At 42.2% G+C, this 13881-nt stretch overlaps 1 long non-coding RNA gene across 1 annotated transcript; it reads left to right on the forward strand.

The window, feature by feature from the left end:
- Positions 1 to 5051: 5051 nt before the first annotated feature.
- LOC143930469 (uncharacterized) lies at positions 5052 to 12341 on the forward strand. The gene is made up of 2 exons (XR_013262776.1): positions 5052 to 5600; positions 12084 to 12341. It is a non-coding gene; the product is annotated as an uncharacterized LOC143930469 (long non-coding RNA).
- Positions 12342 to 13881: the final 1540 nt, after the last annotated feature.

Here is a 13881-nt window from a genome sequence, read left to right on the forward strand (position 1 = left end):
AGCCAAGAGATGTGTTTCTTTCAAAAACGCTACATAACGCTAATGCTAAAAAACGCGCAAACACGCCAATGCAAAACGCGGTAAAAATCGAGTTTTTAACGCCGATTTTTCCAGGCGTCGGAGCTAGCTTTGCAGCCAGTATTTTAAAATGTCCGTGTGCATGAGCACTTAAAGTATATGTATAGCCAAAACTTTTTTTTTGTTTTTAAAGTTTTGGATAGAGTGAGAACAGGTTAGTTTTTATTGTTGTCTGTATCCCCATAAAGAATGATAAGATGCAGCTCTCTATACTAGTGACCATTGTCAGGGGAGCAGAAAATTATGCCAAATCATAAAATTTTAAAGTAAAACTGTAGGCATTTCGGATAGAGTAAGGAAGGGCTATAACACGTCCAATTTTTTCTTGTTATCTGTGCCCCATTGGAGAGATTTACCTTTATTTCCTGTCCCATAGCCTAAACAGGAAGTGAGAGGAAATCCCTGCAAATTAGTGGAATCCATTGGGGCCCGCCAGGTCACCAGAACGAATGTCCCCATTGGAAGATTTCCCCTCTATAACTGTTCTAGGGACAACCCAAAATTTGGCATTTTCTTTTACTGACACTTTTGATGATAATAGGAAACAAATATAAAGAATGAATATTCCTAATGGGGCATAGGTAGCAATACAAACCTAAAAGGTGTTCCAGTCCCTCTCCACTCTGTCCAAAACTTAAAAAAAAGTTTTGCATTTAGCTTTATTTTAAAAATAGTTGGTATCTACTTAGTAACCAGCAATTGTTGAGATGATTAACACTTTAGTCAGCACAGTAAAAAACGCACCCTAAATCATAGGTGGTTAGTCTTCTTCCCCATTCCCTCCCCCCACCAAGGCATTAGTAATCATTTGTAGATAGTGAAATCTCAAACTCAGAAGACCACACCAGAAGCAGACCCCCAAAGGCACCAGAAGCAGACCCCCCAAAAGCACCAGAAGACCGAAACAGAAGCAGACCGCACCAGAAGCAGACCCCCCAAAAGGCACCAGAAGCAGACCCCCCAAAAGGCACCAGAAGACCACACCAGAAGCAGACCCCCCAAAAGGCACCAGAAGACCGCACCAGAAGCAGACCCCCAAAGGCACCAGAAGACCGCACCAGAAGCAGACCCCCAAAGACTGCAACAGAAGCAGACCCCCCAAAGGCACTAGAAGACCACACCAGAAGCAGGCCCCCCAAAGGTACCAGAAGACCGCACCAGAAGCAGACCCCCCAAAGGCACCAGAAGCAGACCCCCAAAGACTGCAACAGAAGCAGATGCAGAGGTTCTTGGGCAGGTACCTGGGCTTACGGGATGTCCTGAAGCAGGCCAGGAAAGTCTGTGTGCATTTCCGCCAATCATTTAATGCCTGTGCTCAGCTGGCTGAGCTCCAAAAGGAGTTGAACCTGCCCAAAAACCGCCTTATATGTGACATGCCCACCAGGTGGAAATCTCTGTTTGCAATTGAGATTGTTTCAATATTTTTTCTTCTTGCTCCATGCTTGATGAATATTCCCCTCAATACACATTTTAATGTTTCCCATTGAATTGGGAATGATGTTTCATCTCCTTCATGAGTTATTAAAAATTCTTTTATAGTTTGTTGTATCTCTACCTCACATTTATTATCTTTGATTAGATTATCATTCAATCTCCATATCCCACTCCTTTTCTTTGTCGCAATTACTGCAAACTCTAGATATATTGGGGCGTGATCTGACCATAGAAATCCCCCTATCTCTGATATTGGCTTCATTATTAAACCTTCCCTATTTACAAAAAAATAATCTAATCTGTGGTATGAGTTGTGAATATTTGAATAGTATGTATAATTTTTCTCCATTTGATGTTGGGCCCTCCATATATCAGTTAGCTGGTATTTTCTCAAGACATTTTTAAATTCCTTTATTTTTATGTTATTCTTCTTTTTTTGCATATTAATATTTGTAGTGTCCCTTTTTATATCCATCAGGAAATTAAAGTCGCCTCCCACAATTACTATTCCCTCAGCTTTCTCCATTGCGTCTGATAGGGCTTTTATTCCAGTCTCTATTTGCCCATAATTTGGAAGGTACAAATTTATTATTGTAAATATTTTTCCATACAGCTTAAGTTTTATTATTAATAACCTCCCATCCTTACCTTCATATTTTTGTATTATTTGGACTGGTATATCCCTATGAAACGCAATCGATACACCTTTTGATTTAGAGTAAGGAAATGTATCATGTATCCACACACTATAATTTCTATTATTTATTTTAGGTATGTGATCTGATCGAAAGTGTGTTTCTTGAAATAGCACTATATCAATTTTCTGTTTATTCATAAAATTCAATATTTGATTTCTTTTAGAGGGGGAGTTTAGACCTCTGACATTAAAGGAGCAAAACCTTACATTTCCCATAAAGAAAAAAAAAAAAAGACAAAAAAAAATAATAAAAACACGCAAACACTTACTATACTAACACAAATATCACTTAATACCTTCCAATCTACTTCCTTATCCTACCCAATCCATTACCACTCATTCGCCCTAAAATTTACACCCACATATACTCCAACCCACTCCTTTGACACCTCTTATCCCCTAATTATTGACTATACTAGTCTATCTTACCCTAGGTAAGGTCCCTACCATTCGGCCGTTACATGCTATTTTTCTATTCCTATTCAAATTATTCTCCTTTTCTATATACATCTATTTGCCTTATCATTTATTTATACATCTTCCATCTTACCATCAAGCTTTGAGATATTTTTTCCCCTTCCAACTATAATGAGGAGACCATAGGAAAATAAACCAGGGGAGAGAGAGGGATATGGTGGAGAGTAGTGAAGAGGGGGAGAGAAAAAAAAATATATATATTAAAAAAAAATTCAAAAAAAAAAAAAGGGGAGGGGGTAATATTACACACCAATTACTAAGTGTTTAATTAAGGTTAGATATACCACTACATATCTAACATATCCAAACTATATATTAACCTCCCATATCAATAGTGTTTTATTAACCCTAAATTAACATAACCAACCCCAATGTGTATATTTAATAATCTTGTTAACAAATTCATTATTACTATTAAGGCCTGTGACATATCAAATATAATACATCCATACAATTTAGTGACTCTTTCTTGCCTTTTCGACTTACTTCCTTTTACCCATTACCATTATACCCCCCTACATCCCCTCCCTCCCAACACCTATCCTCACCACCCCTTCCACCCTTTACCCACCTATATCCAACCCCCCCCCCCCAATCCACTCCCCCTCCCCTCCACCTCAGCCCCCATTTCCCTCCTATCTCCTTCTAATAAAATCCTTAGGCCAGTCTAGTATTTTCACTTCTGGAAGCTGCAATTTCTTCTGAAAGTCCTCTAAATCAGCCATTTCTCTAAATATTACAGTCTGTCCTTCATGCTGAACCTGTAGCTGAAAGGGAAATTTCCATCTATATTGCTTATTTTTAATCCTTAACTGCTCCAATAATGGTTTCAGAGCCCTTCTTTTATCCAATGTTAATTTAGATAAGTCTTGAAAAAAAAGCAAATTTGATCCTTCATACTGTATATGATTATTTTTCCGTACTGCCGCCATGATCTTCTCCTTAGTTTAAGGATAGTGAAGTTTACATATCACATCTCTAGGCATATTGACATCCCCTTTCCTTGGTGCCATAGCCCGGTGCACTCTATCAATTAATATTTCTGCTTTTGATAAGTCCTGCAATATATTACTAAAGATCTTTTGAATTACTTCCAGGAGCATTTCTGAAGTCACGCTTTCCTTTAAGCCTCTTATTCTTATATTATTCCTTCTACTTCTGTTTTCTTGCTCATCCATAGTACTTACTGCTTGCTTTAAATCCTTTTCTTGCTGTTGCATTTTTTCCTTCACCTGCTTTAGCTCCTTCTCCAAACTTTCCATTCTTATATTCATACCTTCTATTTTACCATGCGTTTCCAACGCAATTGTTTTTATCTCTTGGATTTCTGTTTTATACGCTTTCTCCATCCTCTGAACATAGTGATCCATATCCACCCTTGTGGGTAAGGAGGTCATATAAGCTTTAATATCCCATTCTTCCTTCTCCCGGTAGGCTATCTTTGTCATTCTGTCTTGGTCGAGGCCCTTTATCTCCCCTGCTGTTTGCCCTGGCAATAGAACCACTGGCCATTAGGATCAGGGAGCACAGAGGCATCACAGTTTTCTGCTATGGGGATAGACAGGAAAAGGTGATGCTTTATGCAGATGATACTATGATTTTGCTGGGGGACTCAGCACAGTCTCTGGATAACACATTAGATACAGTGACCCGCTTTGGGGAGTTCTCTGGTCTTAGGATAAACTGGTCCAAATCCGCACTTATGCCTATAGATGAGCCACAACCACAGCAGGGGGGACAAGTGGGAGAGATCCCTATCGCCCTCCAGTTTAAATATCTGGGGATACAGGTGACACCGCAAATCAGAGACTATGTTGCGTTAAACATTGCACCGCTGCTGACCAGGTTTCGCTCCAGGACTAAGACTTGGAATTTGCTGTGTATGTTGGCTGCAGGCAAGGTGAACCTTATTAAAATGATCCTAATGCCCCAACTGTTATACATGTTGCACAACTCTCCTGTGGTGATCCCGCTGAAGACTTTTAGGATAGTGAACTCCATCTTTCGTGAGCTAATATGGAAAGGCCGACCCCCTAGGATTAAATTAGAGCATCTCCAACACCCAAAGTGGGACGGGGGGCTTGCGCTGCCGAACCCCTGGCTGTACTATTTAGCCTCTCAACTAAAACATTTAATAGGCACTATGGCCCCTGAGAGTGACCCCACTGGCAGAGTCCCTAGCGCTTCTGAGGCCATCATGTTGTACACGGTGGGCGGGGGATCTGTTCCGACTGCCCTGGAGGCTCAGGCCTTCGGCAAACCCCCCCAAAAAAGTTTCCCCACATATAACTTAACACAGAAAGTATGGAACAAAACCAAATATTTGCAGGGAGCTACGAGTATTAGTGAATACAGCCTGTAAGGATTAAGGGGTGTCTAAACAAAATATGGTTGACCGTATGTCTTACTAAATACATGTATTTTTCTATCCTTCTTTGTAAAATAAGGATTCGTCATCTATTGTCACGTACTCATCAAGAAGAGGCCGCATCAGCCCTAAAAAGCAGTCTACGCCCAGAAGATTGTCTTATCAGCTGATAACACCCGGAGAATTGTCTTTTCTTTGAAAATGTTTTTTTTTTTACATTTGCTGATGTTTGCCCTTTTCTGTCTATAAAAGATGTAATAAAGAAGCCTCAGAGCCAGAGTCAGTCAGAGACAGTCAGAGTTAACGACGGACTTCTGAGCAGAAATACTGAATAATACCTCCGTGTCTCTTTGCTTGGATAAGAACTCTAACTAACAATTGGGAAATGGTAACATAACCTGACAAATAGGTGACTTGTTGAGGTCACACCTAACATTTCTGGCGCCGCGAATAGGGACTCGCTGAAGAAACTACAAGAGGCGAACGAACATAAGGACGGAACGAAAAGGCTGGGCACATCAAGAACCACAGACAAATCCTGCGCAGGTAAGAAAAGCTTTATTTTCTTATAAACTCTGTGCTTCTTAGATTTGTGCCCACCTGATCTGTCTGAATTGTTCTTCAGGTAAACACCAACCTCTGTAGTAAGCGGGTCTTGAACTTAATATTTTGGCTTATGTTACCGTTGTTTCTTGTCTGTCTACTTGTCATCTGTCTGTTGTGAATGAGATAAGCCCTGTTTGTATGGTGTGAATTGAAACATATATCATCCCAATGGGTAACGGAATGCGCCCTTAACTCGTAAGAGTACTTTGGGGGTCCGACACTTAAGTTTGATATACGCTTTTTGATTCATGAGCCTAAAAACGGGTTGAAAGTATAAGTCCTGACTGCCTCAATAAAGCAGGAATAAGAAACGAATGCTGAGAGATTCCATGGTAATGGGACGGAAATAAGGTCTCCACAAAGTCCCGGAGACCTAGTCATATGTGTTTGGCCACCAAAAGGGAATGCTTGTATATGTTGTAGCCGTCAGTCTGGTCATAATATTTGTCAGTTGGCTAGCATATAAGGTAATTCGATTTCAGAAATCTCATCCAGGAGAGGTTTTTAGTATTTTGGCACCCTAGGAGGAGAAGGCAACGAGACACTTAGTAAGTGATCCAAACGCCACCTAGGCAGGACTGTCAAAATGGGCCAGACACATGGTAAACCCCAGGAGGAATCTCAGAAATGTTATGCTGTTAAAGACATAATTACAATGTTGTATGGGAAGGATAACGCACAGGGCACAAATAGGATTCTCAAGAAATTGGGGATGGATGGAGAAAATGGATTAAGTGTAGAAGGTTGGGAAGAAATAAAGAAAGACAGACAGGGAGAGATATTGCAGAACAGATGGGTATCACAAATACAATGTTTAATTAAGGTTTCCAACAGGGCTGAAGAGGAGGGATGGGAGTATTGTCAGGAAAAGGGTGGATGGGATATGAAGGTCCGACACAAAAGTCTTCCTTCTGCTCCCGGCGATAGGGTTAATACGGGAGATACTCCACCTCCTTATAACACTACCACACCAGGTAGCGAAAGACCAAAACTTTATCCTTCCTTAAGAGGAAGAGGATGGGTATGCCGAGTATGCGGTACCCAGAATACAGACTGGGCACAGGAATGTGTACATTGCGGCGCTCAAAGACCAGAGCCCGTAGCTCCAGTCCATAGTCGGACTAGGGTAATACAAGTAAATAATCCAAATGCGGGTCAAGCAGGACAGCCACCTACAGTGACCCAACAAGTCGTTCTGAGGACATGGACACCTTGGTCGGCTGACACTCTTATGGCATTAATACAGAATGCTCCTGATCCCGTAGCAAAACCTGCCGCATTCTGTAGATTCGTGACACAATTACTAGACACACATGAAGCAACTTGGCAAGATGGGGAAGATTTGTGTAGACATAAAATGACACTAACGATGTTTAATCAATTTATGAATGAAATTGCTCCACATAGACCACAAGGGGATCCAGCGGCAGATCCGCCAGGAGTACATCCTCGTCATATAGACTCTAGACCCCTGTTTATTGCTCAGTTACGAGAATTTTGCCAAGGGAAACAGCAGGAAAGGGGTTCGACAGCGCCCATAAAACAGGCCCCAGGTCAGACTGTTACAGAATTTTACCTCAACATGGAAAGCATGATGGCTGACGAAGGTCTAGATTTAGCCTTACCCGTCACCATTAGGGCTTTCAATCGACAGTTTATGGAAGGACTAGTACCCCAAATAGGTGACAAACTGAAGGCATGTACTCCCGAATGGAGAGCCATACGGGACAGAGGAACATTGTTGCAGAAAGCACAAGGCATAGAGGCTGATTTAGCAGAAACTAAACCCAGAAGGACACCGGGAGTTAACACTGTTGCCCGGGTCAATGAAGGAGGGAATTCCTCCCGTAAACCTCTTACCTGTTATTACTGCAACAAGGTGGGACATATAAAAAGAGACTGTAGGAAAAGGATAAAAGACGAACAGGAAGGAAACACGGACAGAGACACGAGGGACTACAGACAGAGGCGTACCAATGATAGGGACGATCCGACCGCATGACTTGCCCCAGTCCTAGCTGAATCAGAGAACAAAATGCTCCACATGTTGATGAAGGTGGAAGGTAAACATATTCCTTGTTTGGTTGACACAGGAGCGTCACGCAGTCTGTTGTCTGATTCAGTAGTCCCTCCACACATGACGTCCCGTGACACCATACCCATAAGTGGTTATGACGGTCTTTTGTCCGATGCCCCACTGACTAAACCTTAAAAAGTAAAAATAGGGAGAATGGCTACCGCCTGACACTTGTGTATTGTTGCAATATGTAGATGACCTATTGTTATGTTGTCCGGATAACGATACTTGTTTAAAAGCCACTCTATCATTGTTACAATTCCTGGCTGAAAAAGGGTGCAAGGTGAATAGAACTAAGTTACAGGTATGTCAGAAAAAGGTTGTCTTTTTGGGCCACTGTATATCCCAGGGTACTCGACACCTCACTGAAGACCGAGTCCAGGCCATAAGACAAATGAATATCCCACGCAACTTTAAGCAACTTCGTATGTTTCTGGGAATGGTATCATATTGTAGACAATGGATACCACATGCCAGTTCTCTGATGCAGCCATTATATGATTGCTTGAAAATAGTACCCTATGTACTCACAGAAGCAGGTCATGAATCTTTTAGCACCTTAAAAAGGTTACTAATTTCGGCACCTGCGATCGGGATCCCTGACTATACCAAAACATTTCATTTGTACATTGCTGAAATCACGGGACACGCAACAGGGGTGTTGACACAACAACACATCAAACAAAGGCCGGTAGCATACTTCTCGGCGGCTCTCGATCCTGTCTCTAGAGGATCACCGTCCTGTGTACGAGCAGTTGCAGCAGTGTCAATTATCATTGACAAATCCTCAGAAATTGTCTTAGACAATCCTGTAGTGGTACATACCACACATGACATACACGCCATCTTGTCACAGGTCCAGCCAAAACACATATCAATGGCAAGGCAGCTGCGTCTACAATGCACCTTGCTCCTACCCCCCAATGTTACCTTTCAGCGATGCACTTCTTTTAACTTAGCACAGCTTTTACCATTACAGACAGATTTGACAGGGGGGAGTAATGATGATAATGGTGTAGATACAGCACAAGATACTCAGGATTCTGACACACTTTCGTTTCATGACATAACATCTGATGAACACGATTGTTTCCAACTTATGGAACAAGAAACCACGGGGTTCCCACATGTCACAGACATACCCATTACAAATGCAGAACACACACTGTACATAGATGGTAGTAGATTTGCCGATGACAAAGGTAAATATCACACAGGTTATGCTGTGGTAACGGACACACAGGTAATTGAGGCAAAGTCACTACCAGCACACATGTCGGCACAAGAAGCGGAACTAACCGCTCTAGAGAAAGCCCTAGAACACTTAGAGGGACAAGAAGGGAACATTTACACTGATTCCGCATACGCCTACGGTGTGGCACATGATTATGGCCACATATGGAAAGCTAGAGGTTACCTTACAGCAGCAGGCACACCTGTTAAACATGGTGAAGGAATCAAAAGAGTCCTGAACAATCTTCAAAAGGTTAAAAGAGTAGCCATCATGAAGATAGCGGCACACACGAGCGCAAAAACAACTGAGGCAAAAGGAAACGCATTTGCAGATTTAACTGCAAAGAAGGCAGCTCTAGGGGAAGTAAGCCCTGAGACCTTAGCCACGGTACAGGTGAGTATGCCCGAAACCACATGGCAGCAGCTAATCGAACTACAGGAACAAGCAGGGGCTAATGAGAAGGACCGTTGGGTTAAGGAGGGAGCTGCACCAGGCCTTGACAATGTATGGAGAGAAGGAGACAAAATATGTCTACCCGCTTCTCTATACCCCGCAATGGCAGCGGCTGTCCACTTACCCACTCATGTCAGCTCCAATTCTATGTATAGGATTGTAAGCCAAGGATGGCTAGCCCCTGGATTCAGTAGTACTGCAAGGAACTACTGTGCTGCATGCCAAATCTGTCTGATTAATAACCCAGGACAGAGAGTGAAAACCCCACGTAAACATCAGGTCCGGGCCCAATATCCCTTTCAGAGACTGCAGATTGACTACATACAATTGCCTAAGAGCGGCCCCTTTGAATTTGTTCTCGTGTGCATCTGCCTATTTTCAGGCTGGTCCGAAAGTTATCCTGTGAAATCAGCTACGGCAAAAGCCACCGCCAAGAAACTGATTACTGAGCTGATACCTAGGTTTGGTCTCCCAGAAACAATAGAATCAGATAGGGGGACACATTTCACGGGAGAAATAATGCAAAATGTGATGGCAATGTTAGGGGTTCAACAAAGTTTTCATACTCCTTACCACCCACAGAGTTCAGGATCAGTAGAAAGAGTAAATGGTACAATCAAGCTGAAAATACAAAAAGCTATGCAAGAATTAAATAAACCTTGGCCTGAGTGCCTACCCTTAGCTTTGTTCTCTATTAGGTACACCCCAACAGGAAAAACTGGGTTATCCCCATATGAAATACTGTTTGGAAGTGCACCTAGATTAGGTTTATATTTTCCTCAAAGTATGCAATTACAATGTGATAGTTTAACTACGTATGTAATACAGTTGCAACAGCGTCTGACTAAAATCCACAAGAGTGTGTATTCTTCTCTTCCAGACCCTAATTCTGTCACAGGTACTCACGATCTACAACCAGGAGACTATGTGTATGTAAAGAAACATACCAGAAAGACACTGGAACCAAGGTTTGAAGGTCCTTTCCAGGTGCTATTGATTACAGCAACCTCAGTGAAATTGGAAGGGAAACCTACCTGGATCCACGCTTCTCATTGTAAAAAGGAGCCAGTTGGCAAATGACAACATGTATCTTTTTATTGTTTCAGTAATTCTGGCTAATAGTTTGGTTACCTCACAGAATAAAATACACAAGGATGAAGGATTTTCTAAAAAAATGTTATTACTGAAGTTTAAATATGCTTATGCCCAGAAGTCAGGATATGAGAAATGTTGGATTTGTAGCAAATTACACCCCAGCACAGCAAGTATACCACTGATGGCAGTTCCTATAAACTATACTGATCTTGCTAACAGTAGCATTAACATAATTAGAACAAATACCAGCGAGACAGTAATGTTTAAGTCAAATGGTCTCGCCTTTTTCCCTGATTGGTGTTTCAACTTAGGGAACACAACGGGAGGAAATGGAGAATGCCAAGACAGCAAGTTTAATTTGTCCATTGTCGTATTAAATGGAAGCTTCTATCCCAGTAATTCCAGCACACACCAGACATTATCTGACTTCCTCACTAACATTGTGGATAATAATGTTAGGTGGTTAGTATCCAACTTATCCCTCTATGGATACACCTCTCGTTATAGAAATGATATCAGTTCAAGATCAGTAGCACTGGGAAATAATATATACATCTGTTGTGAGGATAAATGTTATACTTGGATACCTAGAAGAGCTCAGGGATGGTGCTACCTCGCAAGTTTAGTACCAGTAATGGGAGTAGTAGGTGATGAACGAGGTGATCACCTATTAGAAGCTAGCATGCATCCTAGATATCCCCTCAGGTATCGTAGTAAAAGAGAAATATTCCTGAAGAAGGACATGGCATGGGCTTGGTTCCCGTCCTGGACAGGATGGGGTATAGACTTAATGAAAAGACTAAATAACTATACAGGAATTATTAATGATGTTTTGGAGAAAAACTCTGATGACATTACTAACTTAAATCTGGAGACCAGAGCCATCAGACAACAATTAGAATTACATGAATTAGCAATTGAAAGTATGAGTGCAGCATTGACAGGACTCTGTGAAACTACTGAGGACTATGAGTGCTGTACTTGGATACATAACACCAGCATTGAGGTACCTGACTATTATGACATCATTGCACAACACCGTACGGAAGTAAAGAATTTACAAGAGAAGGCCCGAAATATTGGTCGCGACTGGGATCCGTTTGGTGGAACTTTTAGTTTCTCAGGGTTATTCTCTTGGGTTAAGAAGGCAGCAATGACGATTATAGTGGTGCTCTTATTCGTATTTTTCTTTTATGCATGCTTTAAACTGCTCATGTGCTTTTGCAAGAAAGCCAAGGTAAATGATGCGGAAAAGATGGAACTTTTGTGAAGATAGGTAGATTTAGTTTCTTGACATCACCCATCTGTCAGAAAAGCCACTCTTCCTGAATTTTAGATGTTGGTACTGTCCAGGGGGATGGGTGTATACCCCTCTGACAACTCGCGGTCAGGGAGAGTACTCTGGATATAGGCCGACTAGAACTTGTTCAGGTGGACCCAGGGCAAGAGGGAGGGGTGATGTCAAAGGGGGAAATGTAAGGATTAAGGGGTGTCTAAACAAAATATGGTTGACCGTATGTCTTACTAAATACATGTATTTTTCTATCCTTCTTTGTAAAATAAGGATTCGTCATCTATTGTCACGTACTCATCAAGAAGAGGCCGCATCAGCCCTAAAAAGCAGTCTACGCCCAGAAGATTGTCTTATCAGCTGATAACACCCGGAGAATTGTCTTTTCTTTGAAAATGTTGTTTTTTTTACATTTGCTGATGTTTGCCCTTTTCTGTCTATAAAAGATGTAATAAAGAAGCCTCAGAGCCAGAGTCAGTCAGAGACAGTCAGAGTTAACGACGGACTTCTGAGCAGAAATACTGAATAATACCTCCATGTCTCTTTGCTTGGATAAGAACTCTAACTAACAATTGGGAAATGGTAACATAACCTGACAAATAGGTGACTTGTTGAGGTCACACCTAACAAGCCCTATCTGGGCTAATGAGTCATATCCTGAATTAGCAAAGCTGCAGCATAAGGAAAGGTGGCAGAGGAGGGGAGTGTTTTATCTAACGCAGATAATCAGTAATGGTCGAATGTTATCCTTTGATACTCTGAGAGCGAGATATCAACTCCTGGCACATATGTACTTTTATTATATGCAACTTAGGCACGCCTTTCTGGCCCAATCAAAGGTTTCGGACTGGCAGCTGGAGGGATTGCCTCTTGTGTCCCAGCTTAAATCAGCTGCCAACTCAAAAGGATTTATCTCGCAGAGCTATGCTACCCTTTTAAGCAGGTTCTTGTTGAAACACCCCCTGCGGTTAAAAGGAAATGGGAATTAGATGTGGGACCCCTGGAAGATGAGCAGTGGGAGGAGGTGTTGCAATCGGTGGCAATCTGCTCGCTGAATGTGACGCATAGACTTACCCAACTGTACACCATACTGAGAATTTACTATACTCCCCGTAGGCTACACTCTATGGGCCTTACACCGACACCGGTGTGTACCAGATGTAAAAAGGGATCACGGTGACTTACTACACATGCTGTGGCGATGCCCCAAACTTCATGTCTATTGGAGGGGGGTGAGGGGCACCCTGAGCACGGTGTTTCGGGTGTCAGTCCCCTGGGATCCTCGGTGTTGCATTCTGAACTTGCTGGATGAGTTGGACTGGGAATGGCATACTAGAGAGGCTCTGACCAGGGCGCTCTTTATTGCCCGCAAGTTGATAATGCTCCACTGGAAATCGGACTCCATCGGTCCGGTAGTGGACCACCACTGTTAGTAATACGCTGAGAATAGACAAAATTGTCTATCAGCATAGAGGTTGCCCTGATAAATTTGAAAAACTATGGGGGCCGTGGCTGGATACTAGTTTTTTTTCTGGATAAAAAAAAAAAGAAGGTCGACAACTTTATGTCAAACAAGGGGTCCGCTAGCAGGAGGAACAGACGCATTAGTCTTCCCAGGGGATCAGTTTTCACTGATCTATGCTTTTCCTCCAGTTCTGCTACTTCCGCGCCTTGTCCGCAGGATTAAGCAGGAACAAGAAGAGGCGATTCTGGTGACCCCAGCCAGGTCCCAGAAGATCTTAATTTTTCAAGATCATAAAGATGGCAGTAGGAGTCCTTTGGACTCTGCCATTATAGCCAGACCTTTCTTGCACAAGGTCCGGTATTTCATCCAACTTTATGGATAAGGAGTATATAAAAAGATAAAGATAAGACTCTATAAAAGATCTTGGGTGATCTCCTTCAGTAGTGTCTACTTTGACTAATGCCAGGAAGCCGGCTTCCACAATTACTTACTATAGAATCTGGAAGGCATAGGTTTCTTGGTATGGATCCAGGAGTTGGCACCCCAGGAAGTATGTCAATAGGCAGGATTCCTGCCTATGTGATCTGAAATGAAGCTGGCCTTGAC

This window comes from Lithobates pipiens, unplaced genomic scaffold, assembly GCF_037356315.1.
Source record: "Lithobates pipiens isolate NorthernLeopardFrog02 unplaced genomic scaffold, aLitPip1_a1.2 Scaffold_25, whole genome shotgun sequence".
Classification (NCBI taxonomy): Eukaryota; Metazoa; Chordata; class Amphibia; order Anura; family Ranidae; genus Lithobates; species Lithobates pipiens.